The sequence below is a fragment of the Pelecanus crispus genome, chromosome 3 (genome assembly GCF_030463565.1).
Source record: "Pelecanus crispus isolate bPelCri1 chromosome 3, bPelCri1.pri, whole genome shotgun sequence".
Lineage (NCBI taxonomy): Eukaryota > Metazoa > Chordata > Aves > Pelecaniformes > Pelecanidae > Pelecanus > Pelecanus crispus.
The window spans coordinates 111,332,474-111,349,452 of record NC_134645.1 but is presented as its reverse complement, the minus strand read 5'-3'; positions in this window follow the sequence as shown (position 1 = coordinate 111,349,452).

Below are 16,979 nucleotides of genomic sequence, written 5' to 3'. Positions count from 1 at the left end.
GCTCTCATCCAGATACATGTGCCTGAATCCAGACATCCTTTCCGCATGTCACTGTGTAAGAGAAGAGCTTTGCTTTCCTACAAGCTAACTGCTATTACAGCAGTGAAGGAAGATTCAGCTCCCTGTTGCACAATGAAGCTTTGGGTGCCCTGCTGTCGAATGGAGCCTGTGGCTCTGCCTTCTGGACCTGTGTTTGGCAGTCATTTGCCTGATGAAAGACAAGTGCCTAAGAAGGTATCTGCAGAGGGCAGAGAGCAGGGAGCTAGTCTGGCCAGGAACAAGTGCGCGAGGGGTGGGTCTTCAACCACACCACAAAACCCATTCTGGCTTTTCATTTCATGCTCAGTTTCAAATGCAAATTCTCTCCAGTGTAGCAAGATTTCTGAAGTTATCAGATGGATAATGTCACTAGGTAATTTTCTTGCACTCCTTTGACTGACCCTTTTGTTTTCAGAAAGGACTCCCAGTCTTGCTTATCTTCTCCTCTTTGTGTCAGGCATCTCAGAAAAAAAAGCTCTTGCTGCACTGGAGTGCTTATAGTGCAATATCTGCTAATCGTTTTGTTGGAAGCAGCGGCTGCCTCTCCAGCCTCCTAGACTAGCCTGTAGCCCATTTTAGCAAGCTCTTCCAAATTATTGTATACTCTAGTCCACCCCTTCCAGCCACGGAGGCACCACTAGTCCTGCTGTGTGACACAGGCTGCTGCTGAAGCCAAGGAAGCAATATGCCAAAAGGGGAGATATTCAAAAAGTGTTCAAAAAACGGGTAGATGTGGCACTTGGGGACATGGTTTAGTCTAGTCTACCCTTGATTGGTTTAGAGTGGACTTGGTAGTGTAGGTTAATGGTTGGACTGGATGATCTTAAAGGTCTTTTCCAACCTAAACGATTCTATGATTCTATGAGGGAAGAGATGCAAAGAGAAATCACTAACTGTATAAGCAGCTTTTGAATGAATTTGAATGAATAGAATCCTCTGGTAAAATACCATTTGAGTCACTTATCACCAGCTTATACCTGTTGTCTAGGTTTTTTTCCCCCTACTTTTCTGTGAATTGTCAGTTACAGCTCTTAAATTATTTACTCAGGGAAAAATCCTGCCCTTAATCTTCTGGGTGATGCTGGGAGAAGCAGAGCAGGGGTAGTTGCAGGGCAGAGTGTGTGTGTCTCTGATTCTGACGCATTTTGCCTTCGTGGACACAGGGAATCAGAAGCAAAGTCTAACTGTACCTCTGTGCACTGCTTTGAGAAGGATGCTCATGCATGTGTCTCCTCTGGCTCTAATCTTTCACACGTGGACAGAAGAGGTTAAAAGCAGAGATATGATAGCCTAAAACCAGATAGTGTGAATAGGAGTGCAGTAGTATGACTGATAAGCAGTGAGAGGCCAACACTGCTGCAATGATGCCCTGAGTAAAAGTGCCAAATGACAGCAGTAATGTCAAGCTGAGCCGTGTGACTGGGCAATGCAAGGGAGTCTGGTCTGCAAAAGATGTGGGATTGAAAGAAGAGATTGGAGTAGTGAGCTGTGGTCAGCCTGTGAGCACTTTCACTGAAGAGGGCAGGTTTCGGTCTTGTCTTTGGTGCCTGGGCAGCCAGCTGTCCCCAGAGCGCCCTGCCTGCCAGTGGTGTCCCAAACAGGGCTCGTTTACCTGGTGCTCAATAAGCCAATCTTCACACGCTGAGAAGAGATGTTGTTTTATTCTCAAAGTTGCGCTAGTTTGGGTGCTAGGTGGTAATTCCACAAAGCTACCACACTTACCAAAGTTTTCTCTAACTTTTATACATTACAATTAACACACCACACCTATCTACTACATAATCATTAAATTAGCTAAACATACTTGTCTCTTACTAGTTCATATCTTCTTCCCTTAAAAGTACAATATGATTTTAACTTACTACACATGCTCAAGGAGAGTAGCTGGGTAGTCTCTAGTTTTTAATTGAGTCTGTGGTCGCAATCTCCCCCTGCCAAAATTACCTTTCCCCTACTTTCCTTCTTGGCAGATCCTTAGTAACTCTTCATGGTTTAGTAGTCAAGACAATGGTACATCACCTTGTGTCCTGTTCCTGGACAATTTGTCATTAGCAATCTATTAACCAAACAAAAGCATAGATAGGGTAGGGCTTTACAACGGACATTCTATAGCAGCATCAGCTTTGGATAACATCGGGGGACAGGCAGACTGGGTGCCAAAAGGAAGGACAAACCTTGGAGACACCTGCCAAGCACTTTTATCAAGCCTCTAATTTAAAAGCTGAGAGGTCAGCTGTGTTTTCTGCCCTCAGCTTTTTGTTTTCTGAGCCTAGTTGCTGCCTCTCACAGACCTCTCCTTCTGTGCAGTGTTTTACAGGACAGAGCTGAACAATGAACATTAAATATGCCACTTCCAGTAAGGCACTAGAATAGCAGCGACTCTGGATCATCAGAAAGTTCATTAAGATGAAAATCTGGTAGCTGAAATTGTCAGTTCTGATATCTTCTTGAAGTTATTTGACAAAACTGTTTATCATTGATGAAGTGTTTGTGTCAATAAAAAAAAAATGTCATGGTAAACATGAGCTAGTCATAAGCTATGTCTAAGGAATAATTGATTTGTCTTTTCTGCTCCTGAATTTACAGTCAGATTTCTGCTAATTTTCTTAGATCTACGTACAATAGATAACACAGGTCAAGAATAATAACATATTTAAAAGAACAACCCAACAACAAAAAGGCATTACTTTGAATGCCTACTGAAAAGGAAAGAAAACTCCCATTGGTTTCTAAGGGAATTCTTTTCCAGTTGTGTCACTGATGTGGTACCGTTATTTTTACAGTGTGTATGTCTGCTTTAGCTTTACTATAATATTTTTCCCTGACACATGTTTACCGTAGCTTGACCACTTAAATACCTTCTCAAGGTTCAATATATTGATGTAAGAAACTGATTCAATTATATATGGTTTATCTCGATGGCCAAATTTAAATAAGGAAATAGCTCAAGATATGGATAGGTGCTTAGACGATAGTTTTGAACACTGAATTCTTGGTTCTTGATGCTTTTAGCATCCCATTGAGTATGTCTGCATTATTAAGTGCAAATGCTTGTACACATCTGGCTCGTTTAAATTTCCCCTCCTCCTTTCTACTCAGCCATTCCTCTTCTAAATGATTTTGTCTTTTAGAGGTGAATTTGAGTTCCACTCATAACCTTGAATAAATGGAGGTCCCTGGTGTATTCTGTCTTCTGAACCATGGGCCAGATCCATAGCTAATGTAGGTCAAGCTAGCTGCACTGTCCTCAATGCCAGAGTAGTGCATTCGGGGATCTGACCTTTTAATGGCCACCTATTTAATGCAACTAATAAATCAAGTATAATGTAATTTCCAGCACACCAAATATAGTCCTGAGAAATGTAGCTATGTCATTTCTCCCATATGTTCAGATAAAGTCACAGTGTTTTCATTTGTATGCTTTCCTACAACTGCTGGAAAAAGCAAAGAATATCTTCTACTAGAGAAGGACACTTGAATACAAATTAGCATCATTACCATAAAAGAACTATGTAGTATTTTTAGCAGATTATTAATTAAGACAAAAATTAATAGCACACATAAAGGCTAGTTAATTTAAATAGTTCCTACCTCTGATAAGATACATTATCTACTTCATAATATAACATTGATCTTTTCTCTATATTTTTAGCCATAACAGAAATATGAGTGTTGTAATTAAACTGGATGATATGCAGTTAGCCTAAATATATCTGTCCAGAATAGTGCTACATTAGAATTTTGATGCAAAAGTTAAATTCTATTCGTTTTGCCCAGTTTGAATTTCCATTCATTAATTTCACTGTTATTTATATCTTATTGTGGGTTTTCTCTTCTTAATGTGTATTTATAAGATGTGTATTTTTATCTGAATTATATTTAAAACAGTAGTACTTGGTTTAATATGGCTCCTGGCCTCATAACTTACAATATGAAACAAAATACAAGTCTTACCAAAAAGATAACTAATGAGGTTGTATACAAGCGAAATTCAACACTAAATGTGAAAATCCCATCTTCTCAAGGACAAAGATTCACCTACTCATGCATCATTTTTATTTTTAATGGATTAGAAGGAGTAGGTACAAGTCCTCAACAATTATTTCTGCAACTTTGAAGAGCTGAGAAAGACTGAATGAATCAGCCAGCACTGCAGAGGTATTCAAATTAAGTGCAAATACAGAGTATTCAGAGGCTTGTATTTTTAGAATAAAAATTATCTGAAGCAATTCTTATTTATGTCCCTTAATTCACTAACACAATTTAAAGTCTGATTTATAAAACATATTTTTTCCACAGAGAGTTTAGATTTTTACAATTTTTTTACCAAAATGCACCATTGCACTTCCTGCATGCCAGAGTCCTTAGGATGGAGCTGTGCTGTAATAATTTTCTTTCAAATATATGTTTACAGTTTATATAGAACACCACATAGCTAAGCTGTGATCCTAAAAATTGATCAGGAAAACACTAAGTACACTAACTCAAAGTGATATTATGAATTCCTATAACTTGACAAGGCTCTGAGATACTCTACTTGCTTTCTGAAGTCCTTTATATCTTTGGACTGTCTTAGTGACTTGTATACTGGGTGACTCAGTTTTGGTGAATATTAACTTCATATGCAGCAGAAAGAGGAAAACCAAACAAGTTTTCCTCATTTGGTATTTTCAAAGATTGAGGTTAAAAGAAAAAACAATGGCAACATTTTGCTATATTTCATGCTTTTCCACTTAGACAAGCGCATCTAAATGATAAAAAAAGGAGGAATGCAAAATATTACAGGTACAAAACTCCTAGCCAGCCTAAAATGGCTGGTGTACCTATAGTAATATCAGCAGAGGTAAATGTCTGAGATAGATTTAAGCCTTTTCTGTCTTTAGGAGGTTTCTGCTCCCATAAACTTTACAGATAAGCAGTGTAATACAGGCTTTGATTCAGATACCTGAAACGTCTTTCTAATATCAAGTGCAGCCAATTATGAAGTAGGGGTCTAAGACTGAGTATAGAAGATCAGAGACTTTTTTTCCCCACTCTTTCATTTAGAGCGATGTAGTGAAATTTCAGCTGTAATGGGAAAGGTTTGAAGGAAGAAAATGTCTGTGCTGGCTTCGGGGACTTTCTCTTAGCTCCACTTGACAGATGCAGTCGTATTTTCAGGTGGAGCACAGCAACAGAGCATCTTGATTGCGTGCAGTAACAGTTCCCCTACCAGCCTGTTCAGTTAGAGTGGGTCCCATGATGTATAATGCCATCCGTGGTATATTCACTTGGTTTTCAAATGTAACAGTACTTGCAATAACATTTGCATTCATTTGCATTTCAATGTTGACGTGAAAAACACTGGAACTAGTTATAAAAGAACAAATATCTTTGGCCATTTACCATTTTATGACTAAGCAGCCTCACGAAGGGACTGCAGTGATCGACAGCTTCTGATAGTTACTTAAAAAGGTGCTTTGGTTTGGGGCAATTTATGGCCTTCTGCAGGCTATCAGAACTCCCACGAAATCACTAGGACCAGCGAAGAGGCTTGCTTTACTCACATTTGCCTCAAAACCTACAGCTCCCAGTTGTGTCTTTACGCTCACCGCAAACTGTTCTCAGCAAGAGGAGCACTGCTCCTTGCTCATCAGATGGTCTCTGACAGGTGCATTAAACATTGATTCTTATGTCTGCAACTCAACCACTAAAACACATATCACCATCTAGATTGGGAGACTACCAGCTGGGTGAGAAACTGGCTGAGTCGTCGAGCCCGTGCAGTAGTGGTCAATGTGTTATGCTCTACCTGAACACCTGAAGCAGGTGAAGCACCTCAGGATGCTATCCTGGGACCTACTCTGTATAATATCTGTATTAGTGAACAGGAGGAGGAGGCAGAATAAACCCTGATGAAGTTCATGGACAGTGAGCTGAGCCTGAGTCAGCAGTGAGCCCTGGCACCAGCGACAGCCAATAACATCCTGAGCTGTGCTAATAGGGAAGGGATTATTCTCCTTTACTCAGCACTTGTTAGACAGCTTCTGGTATACTCTGTCCAGGAGAGACTCCAGGATAAACTGGAGTGAGTTCGGCGGAGGGCACCAACATGCTCAGGGGGCTGGAGCTCTTGTCCTGAGAGGAGAGGCTGAGGGAGCTGGGCTTGTGTAGCCCGGAGCAGAGATGGTGTTGGGGGAACCTGACAGCAGCCTTGTCACACCTGCATGGAAGTTACTGAGAAGTTGGAGCCAGAGTCTCTACCAAGGTGCATGGTGGGAGGAAAAAAAAGTCAGTATGAAAAATTGGAACAGGTTGCCCAGAGAGATTTTGTAACCCCTGTCCTCACAGGTTTTACAGATCTTCCTGGCCAAAGCCTTCAGAAACCTGGTCTGAACTTTGGTGTAGACCCTGTTTTGAGCCGGAGGTTGCAGTAGAGACATTGTGAGTTCCCTTCCAGCCTGAATGATTGTTTGACCCTGTGATACTACAGAGCTGGAATTATTACAGTGGTAGGTAGGTTTTGCTTTGAAAATTAAGCAGAAATGCTCTATAGATTAACATGCCTGCCTCAACTTATTTCCAACAATGCTGACAATTTTTCTTGCATGAATTACTTTGCTTCCTTTCCCACTTGATGTGCCTTTCTTTTAGGGTCAAAGAATCTGCTTCTGTTTTTTATTCCAATATTGCTACAACTTGTGACAATATAAATCTCTATTATAACATCCTCCCTCCCCTCAGCCTCTCCCAGGTAATCTTCCTTCTTCTCCTCTCTCTTTTTTATCTTGAGCATTTTCAACTGCTGTAACATGATCAAGCTCATTCATAAAGACATCTGGCCTCTAAATCACTGTCTATCTATCATTGTTCAGTGCAATCTTTACGTGGCATGTGTTAGAAATCACTGGGGGTAGTTTGAAAGCCTCCTCATTCTTTCTGTTTTTTAGCATATCTCTAAAACTTTCACGGTTCCTTACAGACCCTTTCAGAACAGCACTCCTAATCATCAGTTTTGTTTCTGTCTAAAGTACCTGTATCTCCTTCTTAGCTCAGTATTTCTCCTTTGACGAAGGAACAGTTGTCTTTGTGCCATGCTAAGGAGAGTGGTATAAAATGATGGTGGCAATTACTTTTTCTGACTACTGTTCATTAAGCAAATATAATAATTTACGCAAATGTTTACAAATGTCTTCCATACAGCCACCCCAGGATGTTGTCCAAATCAATGGCAATTGCATACAATAAAGTATTAATAAGGTAATCATACGAAGACGTTTCTTCTACATATTACAAAACATCACACTGTTACTGAAGATTTACTACACAATGAAAACAACTCGCGTAACTCAGACAAGCAGCTGAAATACTCATATGTACTGCTGCCTGGAAATTTTGATAGAGCTGGCTGATCACAGATGCATCATCCCTAGAGCCCCTCTTTATTCTTGCTCCCCAATACCGTTGCCTGAAACTATGCAGAACAACCATCACTGCAAAAGCTCTGCAGCAAATAGCAAGCACACCTACACAGCTAAATAGAGAGCCATACAAGGATTCCGAAGATATTATATTAGAAATTCACACAGCATAGACAGGATCAATACAGACAAATTATTATGTGGCTCCATACACACCAATTAGTCTGCCAGGCATCACAAACTAATGATTTCTCACTCAAGCTGACTTCAGTGAGAAAGTTTGGTTTCCAACACTGGGCCCTGCTCCAATGTTATGTGGCTATAAGCCACGCCAGCCTAAATCTGTGTGCCTCTGCTGATTAAATATGTGCAGAAAGGGCCAAGGATGGTTCATGACAGAAAACTGGTTTATGTGTCTCATGGCAATTTAGACTTAATTTCTGCCAAGAAAATGCTTTGTAAATATCAATGACAAACTATGTTGGCTTAATAAATGAGTATTAAAAATTCCTTTACACAGTCAGTGTAAGACTTTCTGTTTGCAGTGCCTATGTGATGCAGCGAACTGGAAATTCTGCAACCACTTAAACTATCTTTCAGAAAACTATAATGGATTAATTATGAAAAGGATTATTAGAATCAACAGGTCAGCCTGTCTTACTTATTCAGGAGGACATCTCAGTCTCACTGAGACCAAGTGCAGAATTTCCAGTGGCTGCAAAGGTTTTTAAACATTAAACCTACACTTTTCAGTATACCAGGGATCTATGTACTGCAGTGTTGATATTGTCAAAGTTAGAGGGGTGGTAAGGAGGTAGGGGCAGAAAGTGAACTTGAGATGGATTTCAGCTTCAATAATATATGACATCCTGATTCATATACGAATGCAGGAGGAAGGGAAGGCACTACTCATGCAGGAAATAGAAAAAATAAGTGGAACTAACTCAGTGCAGGACAGGACTGCAATCTGAAAATGTGCTCTGACTCCTCTCCTTGTTTCAGTCTTTAAGAAAAGTTCATAGTGCTGGATAGAGTCTACCTCTTGGAAGCTAAATTTCCTGCTTCTAGGGGCTTTTCTTTTGTGAATTTTATATCCCCTCATCCCAAATCTCTGCAGCGGGGAGGTAGAAGGAAACCAGGCCAGAATAAGAAAAAGGAATTGGTTTGCTACAGAAAAAAAATTAAGACAGCGAATTCAAATAGGGATGCCAGTTTGAAGTTTGTGATACTTTGGTTGCTTGTGTTTATGCTTCACTTCCTTATTTATATGCTTGTATATTATCTTCTTTTCCACATGAACCAGCACAGCTCATTTGTGAACAGCATAGCTATGCTCTTCAACATTTTCTTGTCTTGTTCAGTTTGTGGCCCCATGCCATACTTACTGCACACCATTTAAATTCAGCTCTCAATCAGAATGATTCATTTCTTTGCAGATGTCATGCTAAGATCTTCATTTCAGGAGTCAGGTTTGGAGCAATCTATCTTGCTCTGAGTGCTGGCAATGGCGCTCAGAGCCTCAGTATTACATAGAAGAATGTTAACTGATATGGATCAAAACACCACATGGATGACTGTGAGAGAAGGATCAACCGTAAGCCTGGGCCTTATTTGTTAATATAGACATAGCCTGTATACAAAGCTAAAATGGCTCTTTATCCTGACCAGTCTTGTCCACAGTGGTCCTGGAGCTGCAACTCCTTGTTAGCTTTCATAGAATCATAGAATCGTTTAGGTTGGAAAAGACCTTTAAGATCATCCAGTCCAACCATTAACCCACACTACCAAGTCCACACTAAACCAATCAAGGGTAGACTAGACTAAACCATGTCCCCAAGTGCCACGTCTACCCGTTTTTTGAACACATCCAGAGATGGTGACTCCACCACCTATCTGGGAAGCCTCTTCCAATGCTTGACTACCCTTTCTCTGAAGAAATTTCTCCTAATATCCAGCCTAAACCTCCCCTGGCACAGCTTGAGCCCATTTCCTCTCATCCTATCGCTAACTACATGGGAGAAGAGACCAACACCCACCTCACTACAACCTCCTTTCAGGTAGTTGTAGAGAGCCAGAAGGTCTCCCCTCAGCCTCCTCTTCTCCAGACTAAACAACCCCAGTTCCCTCACCTGCTCCTCATAAGGCCTGTGCTCCAGACCCTTCACCAGCCTTGTTGCCCTTCTCTGGACACGCTCCAGCACCTCAATGTCTTTCTTGTATTGAGGGGCCCAAAACTGGACACAGTATTCCAGGTGCGACCTCACCAGTACCAAGTACAAGGGCACAATCACCTCCCTGCTCCTGCTGGCCACACTATTCCTGATACAAGCCAGGATGCTGTTGGCTTTCTTGGCCACCTGGGTACACTGCTGGCTCATGTTCAGCCGGCTGTCAACCAGCACCCCCAGGTCCTTTTCGGCCAGGCAGCTTTCCAGCCACTCTTCCCCAAGCCTGTAGCGCTGCATGGGGTTGTTGTGCCTGAAGTGCAGGACCCAGCACTTGGCCTTGTTAAACCTCATCCAGTTGGCCTCAGCCCATCAATCCAGCCTGTCCAGGTCCCTCTGCAGGGCCATCCTACCGTCCAGCAGATCGACACTCCCACCCAGTTTGGTGTCATCTGCAAACTTACTGAGGGTGCACTCAATCCCCTCATCCAGATCATCGATAAAGATATTGAACAAGACTGGCCCCAAAACAGAGCCCTGGGGAACACCGCTCATGACTGGCCGCCAACTGGACTTAACTCCATTTACCACTACTCTCTGGGCTCGGCCACCCAACCAGTTTTTTACCCAGCAAAGACTACGCCCGTCCAAGCCATGAGCTGCCAGCTTCCCAAGGAGAATATTATGGTACTTTTTCTGTTGCAGATAATACCACCTGAATTTTTAGTTTATGAAGTCTCTTTTGTGGCTGGCTTGTGTCTTTGGGAAAAGTTAACAATCTGGCTAAATTTGGGTATATTTAAAAACAAATCCTCTTAAAATATGCATCCTGCTATCATTTTCATATATGTGCTCCAAAACATGGGTACATTCAAAAAACTTTTGTCAGCATTTCTTAATTTACTTGGGAGAAGGCATGACTTTCACCTTAGTTTCCTTTTTGAAAAATACAACTCTTTTAGGTGAAAAATTGGAACAAAAATTTCAGACCCAAAACAAAGCCTACAGTGGCAACGCTTAGTTCATAACGGGGCAAAATAGTTTTGAAGCATGAACCATGCATGGCAACATGGGGGAGTCTAAGTAATGGGTGGTGGTACCAGACCAGCTTAGAATTTAAACTAGATATCTCCATAATCACGTTAACACAGGACTATAAAGTCATAGGTTGGAAGAGAGGTCTGCTGGCCATCTGCGCAACCTTCCTGCTCAAAGCAAAATTATTGCTGACAGAAGAATAGGTCTGCCAGAGCTTTGGTAGATGAGTCTTGAGGACCTCCAAGGATGGAGATCCATCACCTGTCTGGGTCACCTGTTCAAATGGTGAACTATTCCCCTAGGAAAAAAGAGTTTCCCTAAATCCAGTAAAACCTTCCAAGCTGCAGCTTGGACCCATCACTCCTTGTTGTCTGGCAAGAGAGTTTGGCTTTCTTCTCTTTGTAACTCCCCTTCAAAAAGTTGTGGCTTTGTTAGGAGATCACCTCTTTACTCTGTCTTGGTCAAACTAAACAGTTCAAACTAAACAGTTCTCCCAAAGTCTCCCTGTAGGTCAAGGGCCCTCATCTTCTTGGGAGACTTTGGCTGGATCTTCTCTAGCTTCTCCACACCCCGCTTGACATGGGGGCCCAAAACAAGACATAGCACTCCAGGTGCAGCTTCACCAGTATCAAGTAAAGAGGGATAGTAACTTTTCTCAGTTTTTCCAATGTAGCCCACTATGTGGCTTGCAATAATTGTGGTGAGGGTGCAGTGTTTGTTCATCTCTCACTAGGCGCTGACTGTACTCCCCAAGCTTATGGTCTCTCAGCAGTGCTGCTGCTCAGCCCGCTGCCCCGCAGCCTGTGCCCACGCAAGGGTGTTATTGCACCCTTGGGCATAAGACTTCACACTCCTTGATCAATGTCAGGAACTTTCTATCGGTTTAGTCCTCAAATTTATCAAGGTCCTTCTGGATTAAGCTCTGCCTTTTCTTGTGTCATCCCTAATTTGATATCATCTGCACATTTGCTGAAGGTGTACTTTGTGTGATCCTTGTCGACGATAATGAACAATGTCAGCCCTGGTATTGACACTTGGCTTGTGGGGATAATGTGAAGTAGCTGTCGATTAGTCAGTCTTTTAGCAAACTCACCAAACATATAGAAGCTTACAGGTATATCTGTAACATACCATGCAGCCTTTGGCAGAAAAAAACCCCAAAGCTGGTTCCTATGTGGCATATTCTGGAGTGCTAGCCACTGTCTCTACTTTGTGCTGTGTAGAAATACCAACTCATTTGGAGTTAAACTGAATATTTCTTTGTGGTTCTGCATTTAAACTGTAGAGTCTATAGAACATGTAATTGATTCTTCTTACTGTTAGAGACAAGAGTTCAAGACCAATTGAGTTTTTCTCCTTTCTTTTTTTTTAAAAAAAAAAATATTATAGCAAAAGTTTAATATTTTCTCTCTCTGTGCTGTAGGTGAATTTTTCACTTCAAAGTGATAAATGGAGCTTATTAGAAATTCCCCGTTATCTTATAATGCCTTACAGTAAATCTGTATTGTACCACAGTATATTGCTGTTCTGCCTTACAGTGCAGAAACAGGGCATTGTTCAACCATCCCTTTGAAAATGCAGTGTGAATTTGAAGATAGAAAGCAAGGAAAAACTCTGAAGGCACAGTTGGGGAAATCTCAGTGTTACTACTTTAAACAGGTTTTTGATTTCTATTGGCAGTGACAACAACTCAAATAGTTTGCCAATCTTTGTGACTAAATCTTTATTCAATCTGTGGTCTAGGTAGCATTACAGGCTTTTTTTTTCTGCTTTGTGCATGCTTTCATGCTTGCAACCATTCATAAGCCTTAGGAAAAATATTTTTTCATTCATTCTGTTATTTTTTCTTCTAATTGCTGCATTCACAAGAGAAAGATATATGTTTGTATACCTGTATTTACAGATTTTTTACTGTCTTCTACAGATATTAAATACAAAAACATTTAAAATACCTTTTTATTTTTTTCTCATGTCCTCTTTCAAATGAGAAATTAATGTCAAAATAATACATATTCTATTGATGCCTGAAAATCCAAAAAGAAACTCAGAAAGGAGAAGTAGCAAAAGAAATAAAGTTTTACTGGAAGGCAGTGGGACCATGTTTAAAATTAGCTCACCCAACAGCAATAAAAATGAGCTCTCATTTCTGAAAATGCAGTCAAATTTATCATAAATGTAAAAAAAATAATAGACATTTTTATAGGTAGCTCTGCGCATGGGAAAGCTAAAAAGTCACCTTCAAACCTGCATAAAAAGATAGCTGGCATCAAGACACATTGTGTTAACTATGAGTCATGTGCAGAGATCATTGTGGATATAAATATCAGCAAAAATGACAATCTGAAATATTGCTATACACTGGTGTAAATGCAATTGTCTTGTTTTAATCTGCATTTCTTAGCATATGCATCTATCTTGCTTATATGTTCTTAATTTGTTTTTTTGGACAAAGGCTGCCAAAACCAAGAATCTCTAAAGCTTCTAAATGGCTAGCATGTAAACGTGGTAATTTGGATTAATAGGGAGGAAGGAAGCTATATTTCAGGTGGATGTGCTAATGGCTGAGAATGAAGCATTTATGTGAAAAAAATGCAAATAAATGAAATTGAGGGAGTATGTCAGTTTGTGGGGTTTCCAGTTTGTTTTGTTTTGTTTTTTTAAATTTCTTTTTACTGAAGATTACTCTAGAGCTAGATAAAGAATAGAGCTGTTTACCCTTGTTTACAAAGAAATGAAGAGGACATCTTGGACCTTTCCAGAGTAAATATTATACTTCTCTTTAATTACTTCAAAACACTGGAAAAGCACATAGATTAAAATGTAACATACTTGGAATGATGATATTAATGGTCATACAGGATACTAAAAGTCTAAGGTAAGATAATATTAACTATGGAAGCTCTTTCCTAAAAGAAGTTAAAAAGTGTCTGGATACTGAATGCTCTCAAAATAATGAATTTTTTTCTGAATTTTTCCATTGTCTTCCAAGATGTTCAAAGACATTTGCAAGCTGGGAAAATTATGGTGGTCCTAAAGACAAGGAAAAGAATAAATAAATTTTGCATCTAAAGCTTTGCCTGAATTCCATACACATGTAGAAAATGTTCTGCTGATTTGGATCCCAAGTATCTAATTTTAGAGAGCGGAGGCTGATGAATGGCTGCACCAACAAAATTGTTTTATGACTCACAGCTCAGAAAAGGATATTCATACTTTAGAGTCTCATCAGACAATGGTGATGTTCGGTGCTAATCTGCTGCATGCATGCTGTTGCAGAGTGCTTTGGATGCCTTCGCCTTTGTGCTGCTCTTTGCAGGTGTGCAGCCTGCCTTCCCCCAGCAGTGAGGGGGTGCCTGTTGCCCCACCACTTGGGAAGAATCTCCCAGGGCCCTGGGGCAGGGTTTTCCCCTTCTTGAACTCACGGTTTTGCTCTCAGGCTGTTGTTCTCGTAGCCTTGCCCCGGTGAAGGCGGTAATGTGGCTGTGGCACGTTCTTATAGGAAGCAACAGTGGCAGGCAGGAGAAACACTCCATCTTTGCCACCTTTCCCCTTGACTGGGGGCTTGGGGGGACATTAGAGATCCAATAAAACACTTTCACTGAGTGTAGCAGTCAGTGAGGATGCAGCACCCTGCAGATACCAGTCAGAGGTAAGAGCATCATAAGCAGGAACCACCAGCAAAAGTTTGAGCAGCTACTAATGAAACTTGTGTTTTTTCGGCAGGAGACTGTTACGGGGCAGCCCTGGTGCACTGGAGGGGAGCCCTGGGGTGGCTGCTTGCCTGGGGACTCCCCATCACTTCTATTCCTGCTGTCCACTGAGGAGAGTTTTCCCTTTCCTTTTCTCTTTGTCTCTGTCTGTCTCTCTCCTTTTGATTTTTTTTTTTTTCCCCAAAGTAACTTTCACTGTTAGCACTGATATATGCCATGAACTATGAGCTCTGCTTGTAAATTTTTGTGCACCTCTCTCAGCACCCACTACGATGGCTTTTTCTGTAACTTGCTAATATATCCCTATATCCCTATATCACTCATCTTTTCTTGCCTTGACTTTTAAAAATTTATTTTCTGTGTCTCCTAAAGTCCATGTTCCTTAATTTATGCAGCGTATAGTTGCCATCTGCTCTTTTGTAAATGTGCTAAAAACAACAATGTCATCACCTACATCCTATCTAATACAGTTTCACTAGCTCCCTGCCTATTTTGGGGTTCTATTCAGAGAGCAGTCCGCAAGCAGACTTTTACCCCAGTCTGCATGTAGTGTTCTGCTGACTTCCCTAGTCTCCAGGGTTTATCTGTAATCTTCCTTTCTGTGGTACCTCATGTGGAAGGAAAGAATTCACTTGATGTCAAGTTCCTGGGCAAGAGCAAATTTTATTTTATTGGTATGTGTCAGGTTGTCTCTGACACTCCATCAAGTATTTTACATATTTTCAAAGCTATGTTAAAACCAAAAAAACAATAATTTGCTCAAAACTACAGAACAAAATATTAGTAAAACATGTAAGAAAGTCACAGTGCATCTGCAGGGCTTTATATAACCAATTACAAATTTTCTGCAGCATCCATTTTCTACCCCCTTACCCTGGATTTGGAAACTGGATCATTCTATGTATGCATACCAGTCTGTAAAACTGCCCACACTTTTGTTAAAGTATTGCTGGAGTTTCACTAAAAATCTTCCCTGTAAGGAAAACTTGGACCAGATGTAGGATTTCACTTCAGAAATATTTTCTATGATGTTTTGATTTTAGGGTGTGGTGGTGCAGCACCACACAGATTGTGGCCAGAATGTAAAATACTGACCAAAGCCAATCATCTCGATCCTATAAATAGCGTTCCAAAAGGGAGACCTTTTGGAGCTCTCCGGGACTGCGGCGAGCTGTGTGACCCAGTATCTCTCCCTGAGGTGCGAGGCCTCTCAGGGTAGATCTTGCAAGGATTGAAGGATTGTCCACAGACGATTTTGTGAGGACTCAAAGGCCTGATTTTGCGAGGTTCACTGACCGTCCGTTGATGAATGCCAGCACACAAAAGTGAGTAATTCATGCAACTCAGGAAAAGGGAAATTTTAATCACAGGTTAACCTTGGGGGGGGTGTGTGCAATTTGACTCACAACTGCTTGTCTGTGTATGCGAGGTTTGATTTAGAACTGTTTGTCGGTCTGTCTGTATGTGATTTGATTTAAACCCCACTTGTGTGTGCAACCCTGCTGTAAGTTTTGGGTGACCCTTGCCATTCTCAAGTCTTTAACTATGTCACTATTTTGATTGTAACAAATTTCATCAAATTGCTCTTTTAAATTGGCTGATATTTAAGTGTTGCTAAGAATTATGCAACTTAATTTTGTGATCTATCTATCCTTATTCACATAAACATTTGACCAAGTCTGAGACTAAGATTGGACCCAGCTGCACCTTGACTCCTCTCTGGAAAGGAGTTTAGAAAGCAAGGGGATCTGTTCTGAACCTCGTGACTCAACGGGAGGGTCCCCCTTATCCCCTGCATCCACGATCTTTCTGTGAATCATTCCAACTCGAGTGTAACAATTTTCCTTTGTGCACTTTTTCCATGTTGTAATAGAGTGAACCTTGCCATCTTCGAATCTTTAAGTCGCTGTTTTGATTAATTTTGTCTAATCACTTTGTTGAGTGCTATTAAAATATCACAATCAAATCCTGTCATTTGCCACAAGTAAATTCTAAACTGCTACTAAATCAAACTGTGCCACTCATTCGTGACAAATGAACATAGTCAGCAGGATCCACAAATCTGTATTCATGATGAATTGGCGTGGTTGGCAGGATGGCAAGTAGTGTCACCGATTACTTAAGGAGGCACGGTATTAAACCAAACCCTGGCTTCTCAAAAGAACGGACCCATGATAATTGGTACGATTGGGAAGCAGTAGAGAAGCAGCTAAATGCTGTGAGGCGTTCAACTAAAGATGGGGAAGATAAAGGTATAATCTGCAAAATGTTAGGAACATGCTTAGAAGCTGCATGTAGAGAAAGAGGGGAAACAACCCATAAAATGCAACATCCGCAGGATGAGCTAGAGTGACATAAAACTACCGAACTGCTGCTATCCGTAAAAATAGAACAACTGCAAAAACAACTTATGGAAGCTCAATTGAAAGAACAAAAATTAGGAGAATGTGTTGAAATGATGTTAATGCAAGCTCCGAAACCTCCCGACATAGTTCAACTGAGAGTACCCCCTGAGGACTGGGACCGTAATATTTGGAATAATTCTCTTAATAACAGCTCAGACAAGGAAGACCCTCTGTATCCTCCTGAACCTCCTCAGTTTACGGCCACACCCTTTATAAAAACTG